The sequence below is a fragment of the Salarias fasciatus genome, chromosome 15 (genome assembly GCF_902148845.1).
Source record: "Salarias fasciatus chromosome 15, fSalaFa1.1, whole genome shotgun sequence".
Lineage (NCBI taxonomy): Eukaryota > Metazoa > Chordata > Actinopteri > Blenniiformes > Blenniidae > Salarias > Salarias fasciatus.
The window spans coordinates 744,567-767,244 of NC_043759.1; the positions used below are offsets into that span (position 1 = coordinate 744,567).

The window sequence follows — 22,678 nt, forward strand, 5'->3', positions numbered from 1 at the left end:
GAGCACTGCAGCGTCTCCAGATGTGCCAGTTACAGATCAATCAATCAATCAATCAATTTATTTTTGTATAGCCCAGTATCACAACAACAGCTGCCTCAGAGGGCTTCAAGATGTTACATTGGTCGGTAAAAGTAAAACAGTGAATAAGCATAATGGTAATATGTCAATATTTACAGTAACGAGACAGAACGAAGCAACCACCGCCTTCGACCCTCACATCCGGCAAGAACAAACTCCAGAAACCCAGTGGGAGAAGAAGAAATCTTGGGGAGAACCACAGTATGGAGGGATCCCTCTCCCAGGGACGGACAGCTTTGGCAACAGCTAGCATGAGACAATAAGAAGTAAAGCCGAGGACAATGTTGAGGACAGTCCGTTGGACGGTCCAGCACAAGAAGCACGGATCCCAGCAGTAGAACCGAAGCCAGTCCACGGGCAGGACCGACAGGAGTGTCCTCCTGTCCAGAGGAATCTCCAGATTCAGGTAAAATATTATATCCTCCATCAAAGTACAGCAAACCAAGTGTTTTTCGTTTCCACAAATTAATTTGAGAACGAACATATTTTCTGAATTAAAGCCGCAAGCGGCATTGGTCGGGACCGAGCCTCCTTACCCGCCCACGACTGAGACGTCCACCCACTGACATGGGAGTTGTTGGCATCTGTCAACCACTAACATGGAGTAGTTAGCATCTCCCATCCACTAACATTGAGTAGTTAGAGTCTGCCATCCATTAACATGGAGTTGTTAGCGTCTCCCATCCACTAACATGTAGCTCTTAGCATCTGTCTTCCACTAACATGGAGTAGTTAGCATCTTCCATCCACTAACATGGAGTAGTGAGCATCTCCCATCCACTAACATGTAGGTGTTAGCATCTCCCATCCACTAACATGGAGTAGTTAGCATGTCCCATCCACTAACATGTAGCTGTTAGCATCTACCACCCACTAACACGGAGCTGTTAGCATCTCCCATCCACTAACATTGAGTTGTTAGCATCTTCCATCCGCTAACATGGAGTAGTTAGCATCTCCCATCCACTAACATTGAGTAGTTAGCATCTCCCATCCACTAACATGGAGTTGTTTGCATCTCCCATCCACTAACATCAAGCTGTTAGCATCTCCCATCAATTAACATGGAGTAGTTAGCATCTTGCATCCACTAACATGGAGTAGTTAGCATCTCCCATCCACTTACATGGAGTAGTTAGCATCTCCCATCCACTAACATGGAGTAGTTAGCATCCCCCATCCACTAACATGGAGTAGTTAGCATCCCCCATCCACTAACATGGAGTAGTTAGCATCCCCCATCCATTAACATGGAGTAGTTAGCATCTCCCATCCACTAACATGGAGTAGTTAGCATCTCCCATCCACTAACATGGAGTAGTTAGCGTCTCACATCTACTAACATGGAATAGTTAACATCTCCCATCCACTAACATGGAGTAGTTAGCATCTCCCATCCACTAACATGGAGTAGTTAGCATCTCCTATCCACTAACATGTAGCTGTAAGCATCTCTCATCCACTACCATGGAGTAGTTAGGATCTCCCATCCACTAACATTGAGTAGTTAGCATCTCTCATCCACTAACATTGAGTAGTTAGCATGTCCCATCCACTTACATGGAGTTGTTAGCATCTCCCATCCACTAACATGGAGTAGTTAGCATCTCCCATCCACTAACATGGAGCTGTTAGCATCTCCCATCCACTAACATGGAGTAGTTAGCATCTCCCATCCACTAACATGGAGTAGTTAGCATGTCCCATCCACTAACAAGGAGTAGTTAGCTTTTGCCATCTGCTTTTGACAGTCACTGAATGAAGGCAATCAGTGGCAGAGTTTGATTGACAGCTGCTGTCAGCTGTGTAACTGCAATGCATGCCCATATATGGTCATTTCAGTTAGAGTGGAGAGAGGAGAAAATAAAAGTGTTTTTTTGGGGAAACAACTGGTCCTTGTTCCTTTGCTGTTTGGCAAAACTGAACAAAAAATATCACGTTTGATAGGAAAATTTGTTGGCTTTCAGTTGGTGAGGCTTTCAGAGAAGTCAGACGTTTAGTTTGGACCCCAGAGGCCTCAGTTTGTGAGAAGCACGAGATTTTTCCCCATCCGGCTCCATTATAACTGAGAGCAAAAAAAATGCTGAGCGCACACCTTTTCTTACCTGTGAAAAGATACATATAACATGATATTTTCCCCACTTATGTTACATCATCTTGTTCGGGAGAACCTGCTGCAACTTTCCGTGTGCTCGGTTTGTTGATAGGAGTCACGGTTTAGCCGCAGTCGCCACTTGTTCGAGGTGCTGAAAAAAGGCGACTTTTTTCCTTTTTTCCCCATTATAACGGATGAGGGCCGGAGCAAGGCAGGATTTCAGACTTCCAACTTTGTACGCTAATAAAATCCACACCGTTAGACTTTTGACAAAGTTGTTCACAACTTTTGTAGAGAAATTTGTCCTCTTTCACGTCGTGTGACTCTTATGTGTGTGCGACAAACGGTCTCGGAGGAGATAATTTTTTCGTGAGGAGTGATTTTGATCAAAATTTTACTTTGAAAGGGAAAAAGCGGACTTCCTGTTGGATTTAAGTCAGGGGTGTCAGCGCGTGAAATGTAGATCTCGATGAGACGAACGCGTGAGTGTTGGTTTGATCTCTCTCCGACATTCCTGCGGGCCGTAGCGACTGTTTTAGACGTTTTTTGGGATCTAGGTGGCGCTAGAGAGCAGATGGGGCCAATTTTTCCATTTTATAAAATTTTTCGCCGGTCATGATTTGCGTGCCAAATTTGGTGAGTTTTTGTGCATGTTTAGGGGGTCAAATTCGCGTTTATTTGGGCGTTAGTATAATAATAGAGAACGAGGAGGAGGAGGAGAACGACAAACGAACGAAGAACAATAGAGACCTTGCCCTCCGGGCATGGTGGCCTGCGGCCACCATGCCCTCCGGGCTCGGTCCCTAATAAATCCCTTTGTCCTGTGGAGCCTGCAGTCCCAGAATCGAATGAACAGGGTGAGGACGGACCGTGTGGGGGGTGTCCGTCCTGGGGCGCAGCCGGGGAGACTTTTTTTACTAATTTTAATATGTTCTTGATTATTATTGACGGTTAATAACACAACTGTTTTGTGTGTGTTGGTGTGTGTGTGCGTGTTTATCAAGGAAACAAGTGTGCGGAGTGTGAGAGGTGACGATGCGCAAATGCGCTGTAAAAAGTCAAATAAATTTTAAAACCTGATCTGAGGCATTAATAAAGCAGACATGAGGCATTAAAAGGTTTGCTGATCCTCTTGACTTAATATTTTGTTTATTTATGTTAATTTCTAATACATTAGATTACAGAAAAACAACCTGCTGCTGTGCTCCTGCGCAAAAACACAAAAAAAATGTATGATGGTCTGGCTGATCGTTGCAGCCATTGGAGGGGGTGTAACATCAGCGGTGGCCTCCGAGCGTTTACGGCGTTGCTTGAACGGAGGCCAGCTTCTGTTAAACGGTGGTGAACGGTGGTGGAACGGTTACAAGCGGTGATGGATTTTTTTCACCGCTCCAGGGACGCTCCAGCAAAGTTCGGGCGGTGTGACCGGGGCTTAAGAAGCTGAGAGTCTGCTTCATGTTTCAGCTGGAAGTCACAACAACGTCTCCTGTCTCCCTGATGAGACAGTAAAGTGTTGAATGGAGACTGGTTCTCACCATAAAGATGGAGTCCAGATGTGCTGGATGCTGAGGGGCGGAGCCTCCACGGAGAACCTGGGAGCTCTGCTGGCTGACGCTGCAGAAACATGTTGACCTTGTTCAAGCTGCTGCTCTGAGGATGAATCCTGACACCAACACTGATCCTCACCCCTCATCAGCAGGTCCTGGTCCTGATTTAAAGTGAAGGGGTTCCTTCATAGACCAGTCACTCTTCAGGGACTCACAGCTGGACGGAAACTCAGAGTCAGAGCTGAAAACAAACATCAGGAACAGACTGAGTGGAGAGATGGAGGAAGACTGGAGGAGAAGGAAGAACTGAGAGTTTCAGACTCTGATGATTCTCTGACTGAGAACTATGGAACACAGGGCCGGCACCGGCTTCTCAGACGCCCCGGGCAAGGCGACACGAGGGTCCCACCGCGAGTGTGTGTGTGTGGGGGGGGGGGGGGGGGATGGCAGGGGGTGGGGGGGGGGGGTAAGCAGTGCGCTGCTCAAACGGGTCGTCACAACGTCGCACCCTGGCCGGCGCCCCTCACGGCGTCAGGCGCCCCCTATGGCCCGGCGCCCTGGGCAAGTGCCCCGGATGCCCAGCCTAATCGCCGGTCCTGGTTGAACAGTTAGAAACTTCAGCAGGATTTTAGCTTCAGTGACATGAAGACTGAATCATTTTCTGACTGAAGACATGAAATGCAGAAGACAACAGGAAATAATAATAATAATAATAAAACATTTTATTTCATAGTGCCTTTCACAACACTCAAGGACACTTTGCACAAGATTAAAATCACATTACAAATAAATAAAACAAGATGAGATGAAATTTTCAGGTGACACAGTTCTGGTTTCTCTACTGTCACGACAGGAGGGAAATCATGGTCCTGCTTCAGGCCATTTTGTTAAGCGGTGCGAGGAAAATTACCTTGATTTAAATGTTTTAAAAACTAAGGACATGGTCATTGATTTTAGATGAACTTCCTCCCACAGTGTCAGTGTCATCCATGGAGAAAACGTGGTCATTGTCAATAGTTATGAATATCTGGGCACGGTGATGGATGACAAGTTAAGATTTGACATGAACACTGAGCACATTGTCAGACGTGGGCAGCAGCGTACCGACTTGTTGAGAAGGTTGAACTCTTTTAATGTGAACAAAACTCTTTTAAATTATTTTTACTGCTCGTTTATTGAGAGTTTACTCACATTTTCTTTTATCTGTTGGTTTCAATCCTTGTCTGTGAGGGACAAAAACAAACTGCAGAACATTGTCAAGACCTGCTCTAAAATCACAGGTGTTAAACTGAGGGACTTGCGTTTTCTGTGGGAGCAGCAGCTGCTGAGTAAAGCAGAGTATCTTGGCTCAGCCTCTTCATCCTCTGACTCCAGAGTTTATCTTGATGCCTTCTGGACGCCGGTATTATGCTCCAGCTCAGAAGACTAATCGTTTTTCAAACTCCTTTCTTAAATTGTTTATTGTATTGCTTGTTTTATTATTGTTCAACCTGAGTTCCACTTGTAGCTGAACTGGACTGTCTCATGCTGTATATATGTGTGAAACTGCTTGAGATGTGCTGCAGATGAACTGCCCTATGGGATCAATAAAGTTTTCTGAACTGAACTGAACTGAAAAAGACAGCGTAGCACAGCAAAAAGAGAGATCACGGGTGATAAGCAGATTGAAACAGGTGGGTTTTGAGTTTGGATTTGAATTGAGGAAGAGAGTCAGAGTTGCGGATGTCTGATGGGAGAGAGTTCCAGAGTCGGGGAGCAGAGCGGCTGAAAGCTCTGCTCCACATGGTGCTGAGGCGGGCCACAGAGAGGTGGAGAGAGGAGGAAGACCTGAGGGAGCGTGAGGGAGTGGCAACGAGAAGGACATCAGACAGATGGGGGGTGGGGGGGCAATATTGTGGATGGCTTTAAAAGCAAACAGAAGTATTTTGAAAATGATCCGGAATTTAGCAGGGAGCCAGTGGAGCTCCTGGAGGACGGGGGTGATGTGGTGAAGGAAGGGGTTTTGGTGACAATGCGAGCTGCTGAGTTTTGGACCAGTTGGAGCTGATGGAGGGATTTGTGGGGGACACCAAAGAGGAGTGAGTTGCAGTAGTCGAGGCGGGAGGTGACGAGGCTGTGGACCAGTGTGAGGGGTGAGAGAGGGATGGAGGCGGTTTATGTTACGTAGGTGGAAGTATGAAGACCGAGTGATGTTATTGATGTGGGAGTGAAAAGAAAGTGTGCTGTCGAGGACGACACCCAGACTCTTAACCTGAGGGGAGGGGGACACCAAGGAGCTGTCGATGGTGAGGGAAAACCTGTTAGATTTGGACAGTGAGGAGTTGGTGCCAACAAGTAGAAGTTCTGTTTTATCACTGTTCAATTTCAGAAAATTTGAGGTGAACTAGGATTTGATTTCAGAGATGCAGAGGGTGATGGAAGAAGGGTGGGAGAGTGGAGTTTGCTTTACTGGAGAGAGAGAGAGCTGGGTGTCGTCCGCGTAGCAGTGAAAGTTAATACCATGTTTACGAAAAATACTGCAGAGGGGAAGGAGGTATATGATGAAGAGGAGGGGCCCCAGGACGGAGCCCTGGGGCACACCAGAAGTGAGAGGGGAGGGCTGAGAGGTGAAAGACTTGAGCTGGATGAACTGAGTGCGGCCAGTGAGGGAGGAGTGAAACCAGTGGAGGGGGGTGTGTGTGATGCCAATGGAGGAGAGTCTATTGAGCAAGATGGGCTGAGAAACGACGTCAAAGGCCACACTGAGATGGAGAAGGATGAGGATGGAGATCAAACCGGGGTCAGCTGCTGTGAGAAGGCTATCTGTGATCTTTAATAGTGCTGTGGCGGGGACGGAAACCGGATAAAACTCACTGTGTTCTTCAGACTATCGGTAAGTCCTTTGAAAAGTCACTCTTCAGGGAAACACAGCTGGGTTCAACTTCCTGACACACACACACACACACACACACACACACACACACACACACACACACACACACACACACACACACACACACACACAGTCTCACCTCTGAGCTGTGGTCTGGTTCTCATGTTCTCCACACAGAGTCCTTTCAGAGGGACGGACTCCCTCCTCTCTGTCCTCACACTGATCCATGGCAGAACACACACCTACACACACATGCATGCACACACAGTTAAATATGACCATTTTGACCTATGACCTGTCTGATCTTCAAACTACCTTTGAATGTTGGTGAAGGAGACCTGATTTCTGTCCCCTAAAGAAAGAGTCCTAACTCTTTGAAACACATCCTACCGTCCTCCATCACTGTGAGAGGACTGAGCATCAGAGGGACCTGGTCTCTCTCACATCTGGAACTGGATCAGAGGGACCTGGTCTCTCTCACATCTGGAACTGGATCAGAGGGACCTGGTCTCTTTCACATCTGGAACTGGATCAGAGGGACCTGGTCTCTTTCACATCTGGAAATGGATCAGAGGGACCTGGTCTCTCTCACATCTGGAATTGGATTCAGGGTTTTGAACCGGCCACTCCCAGAGGGTGAGAGTAGGACCCCAGCTGTCCTCAGCATGGAGGACCACTGGTTGTCCACAGGACTGTGTGCTGAGCCCCCTCCTCTACACCCACGACTGCACCCCCCCCACCCAAGCAGCTCCATCACACCTCTGCTTCTAGGGTGGAGGAGGAGCGACTGTCGGTCTGGTGCTCCATCAACAGCCTCATCCTGAACGTCTCCAAGCTGAAGGAACTGATCCTCGCCTTCAGGAGGAGCAGACCGGACCTCCAGCTCAGAACAATGAATGGAGACAGGGTGGAGGTGGAGCCAGACTTCAGCTTCCTGGTCTCCTCCATCAGTAAAGACCTGACCTGGACTGCCAGCTCCACCCTGATCCTGAAGAAGGCCCAGCAGAGACTTCACTTCCTGAGGACTCTCAGAAGAAGAATCCAGAACCTGCAGCATCGTCAGGGACTCCTCACAACCCGGGAACCAGCTGTTTGACCTCTGACCCTCAGGGAGGTCTTTCAGGGCCTTAAAGGAGAAAAAACAGACTAGAAACAGTTTTCACTCTGGAGCTGTTGCTGCCCTGAATGCTGCGGACCAAACCAAACCAAACAGCTGACCATCCTCACTCCTCACTTTGTAGCAACTCTGCCAAAACACAAAGTTCAACAACCCAAGTGCAACATTATATAATCATTAAAGGCAACATTTTTTGCATTTTTCATGTTGTTTCTATATTGACCTTGTAAATAAACCGAACCCTTTCTCCCAATTCTCCACTGGCCCTCGTACAATCTCTGAATCTTCATGTCTTCACTGTTTCCTCTAGTTTTTATGTTGCTCTGTTTCCAAGAGCTGCTTCTGTCTCAGAGTCCATGGAGCTTTGTCCACAGAGACAATCAGTGAATTCTGGTTCTGATGTCAAACTTCCCTCCAACACAAACTCTGAACGTCCTCAAGCCTCCAGCTCCTGATTCCAGCAGGAAGTCACCATCCAGTCATTTCTACACCAGGTGTGTGTTCAAAGGTCTCAGCACAGAGAGGAGGGTCACCTGATCACACTGTGAGCTGAAGACTGACGCCAGCATGAGCCAATCAGGGTGTAGGAGGGCTGAAGCCCCGCCCCCTGCAGAAACTAAAGTATCCATTCTTAATTTTTTTTTTTTTTTGTTTGTTTTTTGCAGCCACAGCAGAAAGTGAAGAGGCCACTATTTACCTGATGTTAAATGTTTGTCCAGCAGGTGGAGGAGGAGACAACAGCTGTCAGGTTTGTGATGGAGTGAATGAAAGAGAAGAAGAGAAGTGAAGAAGTCTCTGCTCCGCTGTGGAAGCTTCTAGAGAGCTGACAGATTCTCGCCTCAACTCTCTCCACTTCTTCTTCACACTCTTCTCCATGTGAGGAAGCTGGAGGACAGGAGAAGCTGCTCGGTGTCCCTCTCAGTCCGTCTCTCACCTCTGATGAGGACAAAGTCCTCGTCTCTGCTCTGACTCACCCAGAGCAGCCAATCACTGACAGAGTCTGTTTACAGCCTGTTTCAGGACCTGAGTCTCAGCCAGAAAGTCAAGCTGGAGTTTTAACATCAAGTCTGAACATTTATTTGGTGTCAGAGGTTTTCTCTGATCACAGCGGTGTTCAACCTGCGGCTCTGGAGCCCAGAGGGACTTCAGAGCCTCCAGAGAAGGACAGGTTTCTTCCTGCTCCTCCACTGAAATGTTTCTGGCTCCTCCTCTTCCTGCTAAACAACAGCAGCTGAGGAGTGAGGAGGCCGCTGCCCTCCATCATGTTTCCTCCTCTGAGTGAGTCAGAGGGGAGGAGGCGGAGCTGCAGGTGTCACCAGGTAAAGTGTCCTGCAGGGCTGCAGGGACAGTGTTGAAGGTTCCTCCCAGAACCACAGCCTGCTGCATGGGGGGCGAGGACTGAGGCCCCCACGGCCCCCCAACCCCCTGATCCTGAGACAGAGGTCTGGAACCTTCAGGACCACCAAGAGACTTTTTTCTGACTTTCCACCAAATCAAACTGACTTTTAGCCACAAAACATGTTGAAGCTTTAAAACGCAGCTGATCAGGTTTCATGTCTGGTCATGATTCACACACAGAACCTGAAGCTGATGCTGCTTTCGTCACGTTTCAGTCAGAATTCAGGACGGGAAACATTTCACTGCCAACTGCTTTTCAACCTGATGTTAATGGTTTCATCCTTTTTCAGCAGTTTAGAGAGATTTTCAATATTTTACCTGTTAAAACCTTTTTAGCTCATGTCTGAGCTACAAAGGTTTTTGTTTTTTTTTTTCAATTTTCAAACTAGTTTGTTTTTAAATTCTGGTTGTTTTATGATTGTTTTAAACTAATTAGATTTTTTTTTTTTTTGTTTTACAGTGTTTTTATTTCTTGTTTTCCCATTTTAGTTGCTCTTTCTTCTTTAACAACTCATTTATCAGCTGGACATCAGACAGAGCCTCCAGATCAGCCCCAGAACAAAGACGGAGCCTCTCAGCAGCTCGTATCAAGACGCTTTCTGAGCTGCAGCTGGAGCCTTCATCCTTCTCTGGAGGTTGAAGGTGAAAACTCAGTGGTTGTGAAGAGCCGGCTGCTGTTTGGTTCATCATTCATAAAGGAGCAGATTCAGCTGCACTGTGGTGTTGCTGATGCTGCAGCCAGAGATAAAACTCTGTCAGAGATCTAACAGCTTAGACCTGAGTCTCAACTGCTGAAGTCGAAGCTCAGTTCCACTGAATTCAATAAAACTGTGTTGGAACGAACTATTTTTAGTTCTTGTTTAGACTTTTAAGACATTAGCAGAGAATTAAAGGCACTTTAACTGGGCTTTGCCAACGAGTTCCTCCTGAATGTTCTGCCTTTCATGAGCAGTATGTCCTCCTGAGGGACGTCTCTGGACCGCAGAAACGTCTCCAGATCCTCCTCCTCAGCCGCCCCTCCATCATCCGCTGTGGTTTGAATCTCAGTCTCCAATTAGGTTGAATGAAAAAAGCTCTAAAACACGTGGATGTTCTCATAACAGGCAAACGGACCAGCAGTTCACCTGGAGCTCTGCCAGATCTCACAATAGTATTTATTTTTTCTTCTGCAGTTTTTTTTTTTTTTACCTCGACGTCCCCTCAGGGCCTCCGTAGAATTCAGATGCAGAGTCAACTCTACTGATATTGCTTTCTTGTTGTCCATGTGTGTTCAGGTTCTTAGTTTGGCTAAGATAACCCGTCTACCATGCAGAAAAAGCCCCGAGTCCTTTAAAGTTACTAAGGTCACTCAGATTTACTGAACATTCTCTCAGTTCTGGGTTTTAGTTTAGTTTAATTTATTTCATTTTTTGAGCAGTTTACATCGGTCACTTTCAAGATTTACAACAAAAAAATACATGTTGGCTCAAAAAAAGGAGTAGGCTGAAGCTAAAGCTTATTTATGCCTACCCCCCATACAACCAACCGGTGCCCCCAGCACCTCCCACTGCAGTCTGTGTTTGAGAGAAAAAAAAAATAAAAAATAAAAAAAATAACAAGGAAGTCCAGAGTTGAAAGCATCAAACAGTATCAGTGCAATATACATACCTTCATCCTCCTTTTCCCTCTATACAGTGTGGGGTGCTTTATAAAGTGCAATCATACATGAAAAACAAAAACAGAAAAAAACAAAAACAAAAACAAACAAGGTCCAGAGTCTCTCTCTTTTTTTTATTTCTTCCTTTTCCTTTAACACGTGAGCTTCGAATGGTCACATTCCACAGACAGACACACACCTGTCTGTGGTCTATCTTTTGGTCATAACGTCACACACTAAACATTTGATCACACATCACACACACAGAACAGCCCATCATAAGGATTTGTCCAGTTTCTGAATTGTGTTACAAGCAGATGATCAGCGATGCCGCTCCACCCTGCAGGGCAGCAGTCCCTCCGTCATGCAGTTCAGCCCCCGGTGATCCAGCCGCTTCACTAACCTCATTACAATATAATTAATTAGTCTCATGCATGATAATTACAGTATGTTTGTTTCTCTTACTTGACTGTTGTTAGATATTATAGGTGTATTCCTGTCTTGATGCGGTGCATTAAAGGTCAGGTAACAGGAGGCCAGTTGCGTGAGGTGCTCCCCCCACTCAGCAAACCTCAGCCTGGCTGCCCTAACCAGCATGTATTTATTTATCTAAATAATTTAAGTATACATGAGTGAGTAATTTAGGTGCTTCCCTTTATTTAGTGCAGTGAATTAAAAAGCCTGGGTGAGCGGTCTGCTGAGAGAGGTACTCGCCCCCAGTCACCAGGCCCCCACCCAGCTGGTCCCTTGCATCCAGTGCAACACAAAGCCGTTAATAAGTAGATTAACAATGACAAGAGTGACAATTGGCAACAACCAGATCTGTTAATATATAACTAAACAACATTTAAAGCCCCTCCTCAACACTATATTGCAGTAATATTCTTACTTTATACTTTTTTTTAAAACTGTACAGAGTAGGGCATTGCTTATAATCTTTCTCCAACCCATTCCAGAGCCGGACCCCTTTCACCGACACACACATACATTTTCTAGCTGAATACACCAACGGAACTTTACATTCGAGATGTCCTCGCAGATTATACGCTGTTTCCCTTAATGTAAATAGTTTTTGTAATTTAGCTGGTAACAATGATCGACTCGCTTTGTATAATAGTTGTACTGAATACAAATCAACTAAATCAGAAAGTTTTAATAGATTTGATTGCAAAAATAAGTTATTCGTGTGTTCGTAATATCCAGCCTTGTTGATTACTCTAACTTTTCGCTTTTGGAGCTTAAACAAAAAATGTAAGGAAGTTTTGTAATTGTTACCCCAGATTTCAATCCCGTATTTCTTTCTTTCTTTATTCGTTTGAGCAATTTACAGCAAATTTCAAAAGGACATTAGTTATAGATACATCACATTTGCTCAAAAGGAGCAGGCTGAAGCACAAAGCTTATAAACGCCCTGGAGCTGCTACTTGCATCCAGTTACGTTCAGAAGATACCTTGTGAGTATTAGTACTCATAAACATATATATACACATATACATGCACACATACATACATATATACATATACATACATACATATATACACATGTGCAAACACATACATACATACATACACACATGCACCCATACACGCGCACGCATACAGAAACATATAGCTTACGTCCCACTTAGTGCATATTGATTCAGTTTGATCTTCTTATACTGCCGTTTGAATTGTTGAAGAGAGGTACAGTTTTTAAGTTCAATTTCTAGATTGTTCCACAGATCAACCCCACTTCTTGTAATGAACATTTGTTTCATTTTAGTTCGAGAACAGTGCTTTTGGAAATTAGTTTTACCTCTGAGATTGTACGCAGTATCTTTATGACTAAACATTAGTTGGATTTTGTTAGGTAACATACCGTGTCTCGTTTTGAACATTATTAAAAGAGATTTTAGTTTAATCAGGTCATTGAGTTTCAGGGCTCTTGATTCCAGGAACAGCGAGTTTGTACTATCTCTGTAACCGACATTATGGACAATACGCATTGCTCTTTTCTGTTGCATAGTGAGAGAGTGCAGATTTGTTCTGTATGTATTTCCCCAGACTTCAAGGCAGTAGGTAATATACGGCAGTACCAGAGCGCAGTAGATGGTGTAACGTGATTTGTAATCCAGAAAATACCTAGATCTGCCCAAGATGGAAATACACTTTGCAATCTTGGAATTAATGTGAGCGATGTGGGATTTCCACGACAGCTTATGGTCAAGCACAACACCTAAAAAGGTATGCGTATTAACCATTTCTATAGGTACATCATTTATTTTCATTATCACATCAACATTGACCTTTGTATTAGAAAATATCGTCATTTTTGTTTTGTTAAGGTTAAGTGAGAGTTTATTTTCATTAAACCAATTTTTCATTTTATCTACTTCAAAAGTGGCCTCAAGCAGTATCTGTGAGAGGTCTTTACCCTTAAAGCTAGGGTGGCGATCTTGGAAAACTAGCGTTAGCATGTAGCATCTCCCCAAGGCTCCGCCTAGCTAGCTCCGCCCAGCTCCCACCCCATTGGAGGAGCTCCCGTTGGGAGCGGAGACGCGGAGACGTTCGTGGCGCGTGCGGTGCGCGTGGCACTTCCGCGTCCAGTGCGTTCCTGGCGTAACCTGTCCTCAGCGCTTCGTTTCTTCGTTTTTCTTTATTTGCACAACGCCAAGGTATGGCGCATGAACAGTGAGTGAAGCCCCAAACATTCTTCTCCACTGTTCTGCAACGACGCTCCGTCCTTCTACGTGCACTGAATCAGGGTCAGTGCACGGGTACATGTACGCGCAGGGGGCAGGTCGAACGGCGAAGGGATTTGATTGGTTTAAAAAAAGGTGTCCCGTCAAGACGATTGGTTGCGGTTTGTCCCGTTTTACTCCTGCTGTAGATAGCGGATATTTTCCGCTCTACTTTAAAAACACGCCATGAATGGCTTCCCATTGGGTCATAAAGATCATTTTAACCAGTATTTAAAAAAATGTATCTCATTCAGATCGCCAACCCGAGCTTTAAAGAGGATGGTAGTGTCATCAGCAAAAAGCACTAACTTAGCTTTCCCTGAGACATTGCACAGATCATTTATGTACAGCAAAAATAACAATGGTCCTAATACTGACCCCTGGGGGACACCGCAGGAGATACACTTTAACGATGACTTATATTCACCCATTTGAACATATTGCTGTCTATTTGTATGTCAGGTATGACATGACCAAACAACAGTACAACAGACGAAGAGCTTTGTTATCCAGCACATACTTGGTTTGATTTATCACTGCAATATTTTTGGCGATTTCAGTTTGAATATGCCTAATATGCGGTTTCCAGTTCAGTTTGTCATCAATAATTATCCCCAAGAATTTGTTTTCCGACACCATTTCTAATTCAATACCGTTTATCTTGATTGAACACTCTCGACAGCTAAAATTGCCAAACATCATTACTTTAGTTTTATTTAGGTTAATCGAAAGCTTATTAATATCCATCCATGACTTGATTGTGGCCAATTCCTGATTTGCTATATTAACAAGATCATTGTATTTATCATTTGCATAAAAGATATTTGTATCATCAGCAAATAGTATCATTCTTAACACTGTCGACACATTAAATAAATCATTTATATAGAGATTGAATAATTTAGGACCCAATATAGATCCTTGAGGAACACCACAGACTATACCTCGATATTCTGACTCCCATCCCCCCATTTTGACAAACTGTTGTCTTTCAGTTAAGTAGCTCTGCATCCAGTCCCACGCCATTCCTCTTATACCATATTTTTCCAGTTTTGTAAGTAAAATTGAATGATTGATTGTATCAAAAGCCTTCTTTAAATCAATAAAAATACCAATTGCTAATTTCTTCTTATCAAGATTTGTTGTTATTTCTTCCCACAGCTTCCAAAATTGCCATTGTAGTAGATCTCTTTTCCCTGAAGCCATATTGACTGTCTTTCAATATTCCACATGTATCTATAAAATGATCCAACCTTTTACTGACGATTTTCTCTAGAATTTTTGAGAATTGAGGAGAAGAGAGACAGGTCGATAGTTTGTGAAAATGTTTTTTGATCCATCTTTATATAAAGGAATTACTTTGGCAATTTTCATTTCACTTGGGAGCTTTCCAGTCTGAAGCGACAGGTTTCATATATAAGTTAAGGGTTTTACAATAGAGGTGATTACTTTTTTTACTATGATCATATCGATACCGTGACAATCAATAGAGGAGTTATTTTTACATTTATTAACAATATTAAGAATCTCCAACTCATCCACACTCGACAGAAACATCGTCTTAGAATTCCTGTCTGTAAGTGACTCTTCTTGTGCATTACTAGGTTTTGGTATTTTTTCTGCCAATTCTGGTCCAATATTCACAAAAAAAACATTGAAATTATTGACAATAACTTGCATGTTATAATTTTCTTCATTATTAATAACAAAGCATTCTGGATATGATTTTCTTCTTTGATCAGCTTTCAGTAACCCGTTTAGAACGCCCCAAATCCCTTTCATACTGTTTTTATTTTCATGCAATTTATCTGAGTAGTATTGTTTCTTTTTTATTCTCATAATGTTTGTTAGTTTGTTCTTGTACAGTTTGTAGCACTTTTCAGCTTCTTTTGTTTGTAGTTTTAAATTTTTTTTGTACAAATAATTTTTCTTTTTACATGCATTCACCAAGCCTTTAGTTAACCACGGACATTTGGAGACTTTTTTCCTTTCGTAGACCAGTTGCAATGGACAATGTCTGTCATATAGTGAGCAAAACCTTTCTAGAAAAAAACTGATAGGCTTTGTCCACATTGCCCTCCATAAACACACAATTGCAGTTGTATTCCAGAAGGTCAGTTTTAAATTTATTTACAGCGTCCTCAGAGCTTGTCCTCACATAAAAGGGATTTTGACTAATACCTTTTTTACTATAGGTATCACCATATATCACAAAAACAGGGTCTATATTTAAAGATCTCTGATGTAGGAAACACACTGAGCAGCACTGCGAAACACAAAGACAGAAGCTGGACTCAAGTGAACAATGAATTTCCTGCTTGAATGAAAATAAAATAAATGAACAGAACAGAAAACCGTCTCCTTCACATCATGGTTTCAGCCTTTACACTCAGTCAGCAACAATTAGAGTGTAGAATTTAAATGTCTCCGTTCTTTGTCAGAGTCCAGAAACTGTGTCTGCGTCCCCACTGTCTGTCCCACAGTCTGCAGACACCAGGTCCATCACTGCTTCCTGTCCACTGCTTCAGACTGCTGGGACAACCGTCTCCACCCTGCTCTGTCCTCCTCTGTCCTCTGTGTCTCTCCCCTTTCACACACACCAGGCAGCTGGAGCTGCACACACACCTCACACACCTCTGCAGGAAAACCACTCAGAAACAACATTCCTTTAACACAGTCAATGAAACACATTGAAACATTTTAACCATTCAAACACATTGTAAGAAACTGAAAATACATCTTCAAATCACTGTTTTAATCTGTTTTAACCTGTTTATTTACATATTTAGGTATTAATATTTCCCACTGGGCTGCAGCAGGATAATAAAATGAGAGAGTCTCCAACTCATAATGGAGGCCGTGGTCTCCTCAGGATAACCCTCCCCCCATGCAGCAGGCTGTGGTTCTGGGAGGAACCTTCAACACTGTCCCTGCAGCCCTGCAGGACACTTTACCTGGTGACACCTGCAGCTCCGAGTTCAAGACAAACCACCAATCATATCAGAGCACTTCCACACAGGGACCACCAGAAATATCAGCTGCTGGGGTTTTAGAGGAGATTTTAATACGTCTAACTTTATATCACTGACTGTCAAGTTCTCCTCACTGTGAGGCTCAAGCTGCGGCTCCCCCACCTGAAAAGGGCCGCTTGCTCTGGAAGATTCTGCCTGGACTCCACTCTAATGAGTCTTCTTCCTTCTTTTATTTTGAAGTCATTGTGAACTGAGGACTGGTTCTGTGAAGAGACGTCCTGCAGGCTTTACAGTGTGGGACATGGACAGATCAGAATGTGGAGCATTTCAGGAAAGTTTAAAGCTGAAAGTAGTTTCTGAGTTTTGTGAGTTCACTTTGACTAAAAGCTGATCAAGTCTGTCAAAGTAAAATCCTGATTGAACAGTTCATTAGAATATCGCCATCTTCTGGTGTTTCATCCTCATTTTCAAAAAGTTTTAAAACTACTTTTGGATTATATTGATTATTGCTTCTTGATTTACTTTTTCCTGAACACTATATTTTTGTGTTTTAAGGTTTTTCACCTATTTGCCCTCAAGCAGCAGGAAAGCTGCAGACAGCAGAGAGTGAAGCTCAGCGGCTCCTCTCCCTCGTCAGGAAGCAGCTTTAGTTTCTCCAGCAGCAGGAACACAAAACTCCCTCACAGCCCTCTGAGCTGAGAGCCTCCACCTCCCTGAACCAGCAGAACCAGCAGAACCAGCAGAACCAGCAGAACCAGCAGAACCAGCAGAACCAGCCACCTGCTGTCTCCACCTGCTGCCTTCAGGCAGGGACACACACACACACACCTGAGGCCTCACACACAGGGGGCGTGGCCTAAAGCTCAGCTCTACACCAACTGGGATTCTATTAGCATCAACTGCTGACACACACACACACACACACACACACACACACACACACACACACACACACACACACACACACACACACACACACACGACAGCAACATCAGAAGAGTCCATTTCCTGTGTGGCAGGAAGACACACTGAGAGACACTGAGGAGGACAGCTGACGGCTCTGACCTGTCCACACTTGATCTGTCCTCCTCTTCATCCACACCAGACATCCTCAGTCCCTGAGAGAGACACACACACACACACACACACACACACACACACACACACACACACACACACACACACACACCAAAATTATAATCAATGATGAATCTTCAGTTCAAATCCAGTAAGTGCAGCAGCTCTAGTGATCATAAAGACTAAATTCTGCTGCTCCAGTGTTCCAGAGGAAAATCCTTCCACCTGCTGTTTGTCTGTTTTCTGTTCCACAGATTGATAAAACATGCTCCTGTGTGTGTGCATGTGTGTGTGTGTGTGTGTGTGTGTGTGTTTGGTTGAGGAGTAATCTATTGTTTCTTCCATGAACATCACTTGTAAACGCTGCAGAATCAACATTAAAATCTATTTCTGTTTCCTGTTGAAGGTGGAGGTATCAGCAGGGCGGAGCTTCAGAGGTGGAGCCCAGTCTGAAGTCAGAGCAGCTGACAGGTGAAGGTCAGAGGTCATCAAGCATGTGTCAATGTGATCAATAGGCTGTCACTCCTGATCAGTGTTAAAGAGCATTTAGTTCCAGCGGCTGAAGTTCCTGTTGGCTTTTATCTCGGTTCTTCTTCTTGCATGAGGGGTTTGGTGAGGATCCTGGCTGGCAGTATCAGCTGGTATTTCAGTGGTTGTGGTTTTTCTCTTCAACAGAACACCAGGGCCTGATTTCAGTGGTGATGCTGTGTTGTGAAAATGTTTTATTGGTTTGATATCAGCAGTCCAGCTGTAGATCGCCCAGGCTGAAGCTGAGATGTTCAGTCAGATCTGTGGCAGTGGGGTCATGTCTGTTCAGGGAACATGCTGGAAAAAATTCCATTCGTTGTTATGGGGTTATTGATTACTCCTATCGGTACTCGGTATCGGCAAGCTCTCAAATATCAGAACTCGTTCTGGGTCAGCATAAAAGTGGCATCAGGACGTCCTCAGTTCTGTCCAGAATGTAATGGATCATTATTCCACATGTCTTTTTTTCTCTCTCTCCTTTTCCAACATGTTCTGTCCAGCAGGGGGCAGCAGAACGGAGGCTCTGGCTGCTGGAAGCTTCCAGACTGAAGGCTGGTCCATGCTTCACATGTACGCGTTTCCATGTCCGCCTTGGAAGGTCCGCGCACCACCGATGCGGACGCGCTTTCTCCCATGCTACATTTTGAGCTCAGCTGTGCGCGTCTCATGCAGGCGCGGTGATCCACGCAGCCTCCAGAAGCTTTTCCGGCACTACAGACTGTTTATCTGCTCCTTTATTACAGATTATTTAGAGAAAATTAAGCACATACACTGTCAGTACATTATCACTAAGTATTAAAGTTTATTTAGCCTTTTTTTTCTGTTTCTGAATCGCAGGGTGGCGCCGGAGCGATTAGTTACTTTCACTTCTGTCTGCGAACCTCCTCCTCCCTCCAGACAGAGTCTGCTCTCTCTTTCCACGAGTTTTTTACTCTTTCGGTGTCTTTAAGTGGAGCCATCAGGCTGGAGCTCCGTCTACTTTCACTTTTACCGTCATGTTTTGTTTGCTGTGACGCTCTGGCGCAGGCGTACACCGCCGCGACCTGCGCGCAACGCGGTCTTAAAATCTGGCTGCTGCGCGGACGTCCGCGGATCGGTCCGCACAGATCCTAGCAGACAGGAATTCATGACGATTTTTACGTCACGTGGACCAACGCGCAACGCGCACCCACGCAGACATGTGAAGCAGGACCGGCCTTGACTCTTCAAGAGCAGCTTCGGGGAATAAAGGAATCAATCAAACAAAGAGAGTAGAGAAGGAAGAGAGCAAAGGTTCCACATCCTTCACTCCAGAACCTGAGCAGAGAGAACAGAACATCCTGCTGTAGTTAGAGAACACAGATGGTGGTGAAGCTGAGGATCCAGGTGTCAAATTACAAAGCAGGACATCAGGAGAGACCTGATCCAGAGAGTCATTAGTCTAGCAGCCCACAAGACAGCAAGGGGACTGATCATGACCTCTGACCTCTGACCTCTGACAAGACCTGAGGCAGGACAGAGAGGCCCACAGGGTCCAGCCAGCTGGAGGCCGTCCCAGAGTCCAGACCCCCAAGGAAGACTCCACACACCGGTCCAGAAGGGGGCAGAGGAATCCCGGCAGCCACGGGGCCCCAGGGAGCCAAGACCAGCAGGAACCGACCCCACCGGGCACCGGACACCAGGGGGGCAGAGCCCAGAGTCCAGAGTCGACTGCCCCACTCAGGCAGAGGGACATGACCAGACCCAGGAGAACATAGCAGGCTCCCCGAGCCAGACCTGATCACCAAAACCTGATCAATACCGAGTCTGGACTCCACGGCCAGGACACGACCTGCACTGACCGATCAGTCACACAATCAAAAAACCCCAGTGTCAGAGTTTGAAGGTATGTAGATAAGTTAGAACCATAAAATCAGTATTAATGATGAAGGCTGTGATAAAAGATACGACCGCATCGATATAACGATGATTAAAATCACACATTGATCCCTGAATCAGAAATACAGTCCTAACAGCAATCCATCAACAACAACCTCAACCAGCCTGAACAGCTCCTGAGCTGCTGCTGTCCTGTTTCTGTCTGTCTGTCCTCCAGGAGTCTCAGCTGGTTTCTGATCACGTTCCTGGTGACAACATGTGGTTCCCCTGCAGACTTCATGGCTGTGGCCCAGAGACACAGACGTCCTGGAAGTAGACGCCATGTTGAAGGTGGAGAGGCGGGCCTAAAGCGCCGCCATCTTGGCACGGTGGACTGGAGCCGCAGCAGTGCATGTGCATCTACGGAGGTAAGAAGCTGCTTACAGCTTCTTACTGGAGAAAGAACTAGCTTGAGACCCTCTTTGGGCTGAAATATATTAAATACACAAATTACTTAGTTCTGCTGATCATGTCTTCTAACAGACCATGAAAACGATCAGTCTAAAAGCCGACATGAAATCATCACATTATTCATTCTGATACATTTTGAACTTTAATATATTTTATTTACTCTGTTTCAGGTTTTTTTTTTTTTGTTGTTGGGTTGAAATTGGAAAAAAATGAAGCTGTTATTTTCCCCAGAGGAGGCTGACTTCAGTGGAGGCTCAACCTGACCAGAGGAAGATGCTGGAAGGAGATCGGAGGAAGATCAGACTGGATCTGACGACAGACTCTGATGCTGGACGCCGTCATCAATAAACCAGTATTTTATAGTTCCAGTAGTTTACAGTAGTTTGTAGACATGCAGGTGGTTTTAATGGGACATATGTTGCATCTGAGGCTTTACTGTTTATGGTATTTATCATGTTATCATAAATCAAAATAAAATATAAAAATTAATATGGACCCAGCAATACTGTGATGATTAAAAGATAATAGCAATAACAATCATAATAGTGATTATAAATTTAAATATAATAATAATTATAATTGTGATAATAATAGATATAGCAATGCAATATAATAATGATGATGCAATCATAATATCAATAACAATGAAGTACAATATAATCCTTTAATCAGTTCTCTCAATAAAAATCTCAATCAGCCTGAACAGTTCATGAGTTTATTTCATTCTGTGTGTGTGTGTGTGTGTGTGTGTGTGTGTGTGTGTGTGTGTGTGATGTTTATAATAAACTGCAATAGAAGCTGAAAACGGATGGATTTATGATCACATTTCTAATGAGACATTTCATTCCTCACTGTGCTGCGGAACCAAGCTTCACCGTGCCAAGATGGCTGCCAGCGGGCACATGACCTCCAGCTGCATCATGATGTCATGATGTCTGTGGCCCCGCCCCCCGCTGTGGGTGAGGTCACAGAAGTTTGGTCCCTGACTCTAAACGGTCAGTGATGAGGATCAGAAAGTGACTGGTCTCTGTTTCAGGCTCTGAGGAGGTGAGGAGGTGAAAGAACAAACCAGAGACTGAAATCATTCTGAGGAGAGAGAGAGAGAAAGAACTGAAGCCTTCAGATCAGCTTCTTACTTTTACTTTCAACGCGAGTCTCAGTTCTCAGCGAGAAAACACAGAAATAAAACCAAGCAGAGCAATTCACAGCAGACGTGAAGCATGAAGCATGAAATCAGTCCATCGTTCAGTTTCCAGCTCAGAATGACTCTAGAAGCAGCTGAAGCTCGAGACACAGGGAGACAGAGAGGCCATGAAAACTCACTGTTTGTCCTCTGGACCAGTCAGCTGGAGCAGAGGTCCCAGACCCAGACCAGGTTTTACTCTGACCTCTGCAGTCAGAACGGCGGCTTCATGTCAGAGTCGCGATGAAAGAGAGAAGAAAGCTGTAAATTGAAGGAGCGGCTTCTCTCCACCAGTGGAACAGGAAGTGGTTTTGCAGTTCTGCTCTGGTGCGGAAATGCAAACACAGCGGGTTGGCAGGTCTGACAGGAAATCAGCCCACAGTTGAAAACAGATGCATCAAGTCCATCAGTGCTGCTGCTGCAACGCAGTGAAGTCTAATGCTGAAAAAAACAGATCAAATCAAATCAAATCAAATTTTATTTGTATAGCCCTTTACACACAAAAAGTGACCAAAGTGCTTTACAGTGAGATAAAAGCAATACAATCATAACAACTACAACAAAACGGATGGAACAAATTGAAATTTTGTCCATGATCAATTAAAAGGAGCTATGAAAATAAAAACAGATAAAATACAATTAAACCAAGGTGCCACTGTGCTACTGAGAGTTAAATGCCAGCCTGAATAGATGAGTTTTAAGCCTGGATTTAAAAAGGCCCAGGTCAGTGATGGCTTCACCTTGGCTAGGAGGCGCAACTGATAAAAACTCGCTCGGACCACACTGTCAATCTGTTTGTCAAATCTAAAATCACTGTCAAGAAGAACACCAAGATTTCTTACAGTAGGTTTAAAATGATCAGACATCACACCAAAGTCTCCAGGCAAGGAGTCGCCAGATAAGATGCAGTCTGTTTTTGCTTCATTAAGATGAAGGAAATTCTGACATAACCACTGTTTAATGTCAGATATGCAGCCCATTACTTGTTTGACAGCATCACTCGTATGTGATGACACAGGCAAATAGATTTGCAGGTCACCTGCATAATAGTGAAATGATCATTTTTTTGATGGGCAATTATTGATCCCAAAGGCAGCATGTAAACAGAGAACAAAATAGGACCCAAAATAGAGCCCTGAGGCACTCCA

The 22,678-nt window shown here is 44.5% G+C and overlaps 1 long non-coding RNA gene across 1 annotated transcript; it reads right to left on the reverse strand.

The window, feature by feature from the left end:
- Positions 1 to 3,620: 3,620 nt before the first annotated feature.
- On the reverse strand, positions 3,621 to 21,805 carry LOC115402469 (uncharacterized). The gene is made up of 4 exons (XR_003933118.1): positions 21,671 to 21,805; positions 6,732 to 6,834; positions 3,860 to 3,961; positions 3,621 to 3,787 (listed from the first exon to the last, which is right to left on the reverse strand). It is a non-coding gene; the product is annotated as an uncharacterized LOC115402469 (long non-coding RNA).
- Between the last annotated feature and the right edge of the window lie 873 nt (positions 21,806 to 22,678).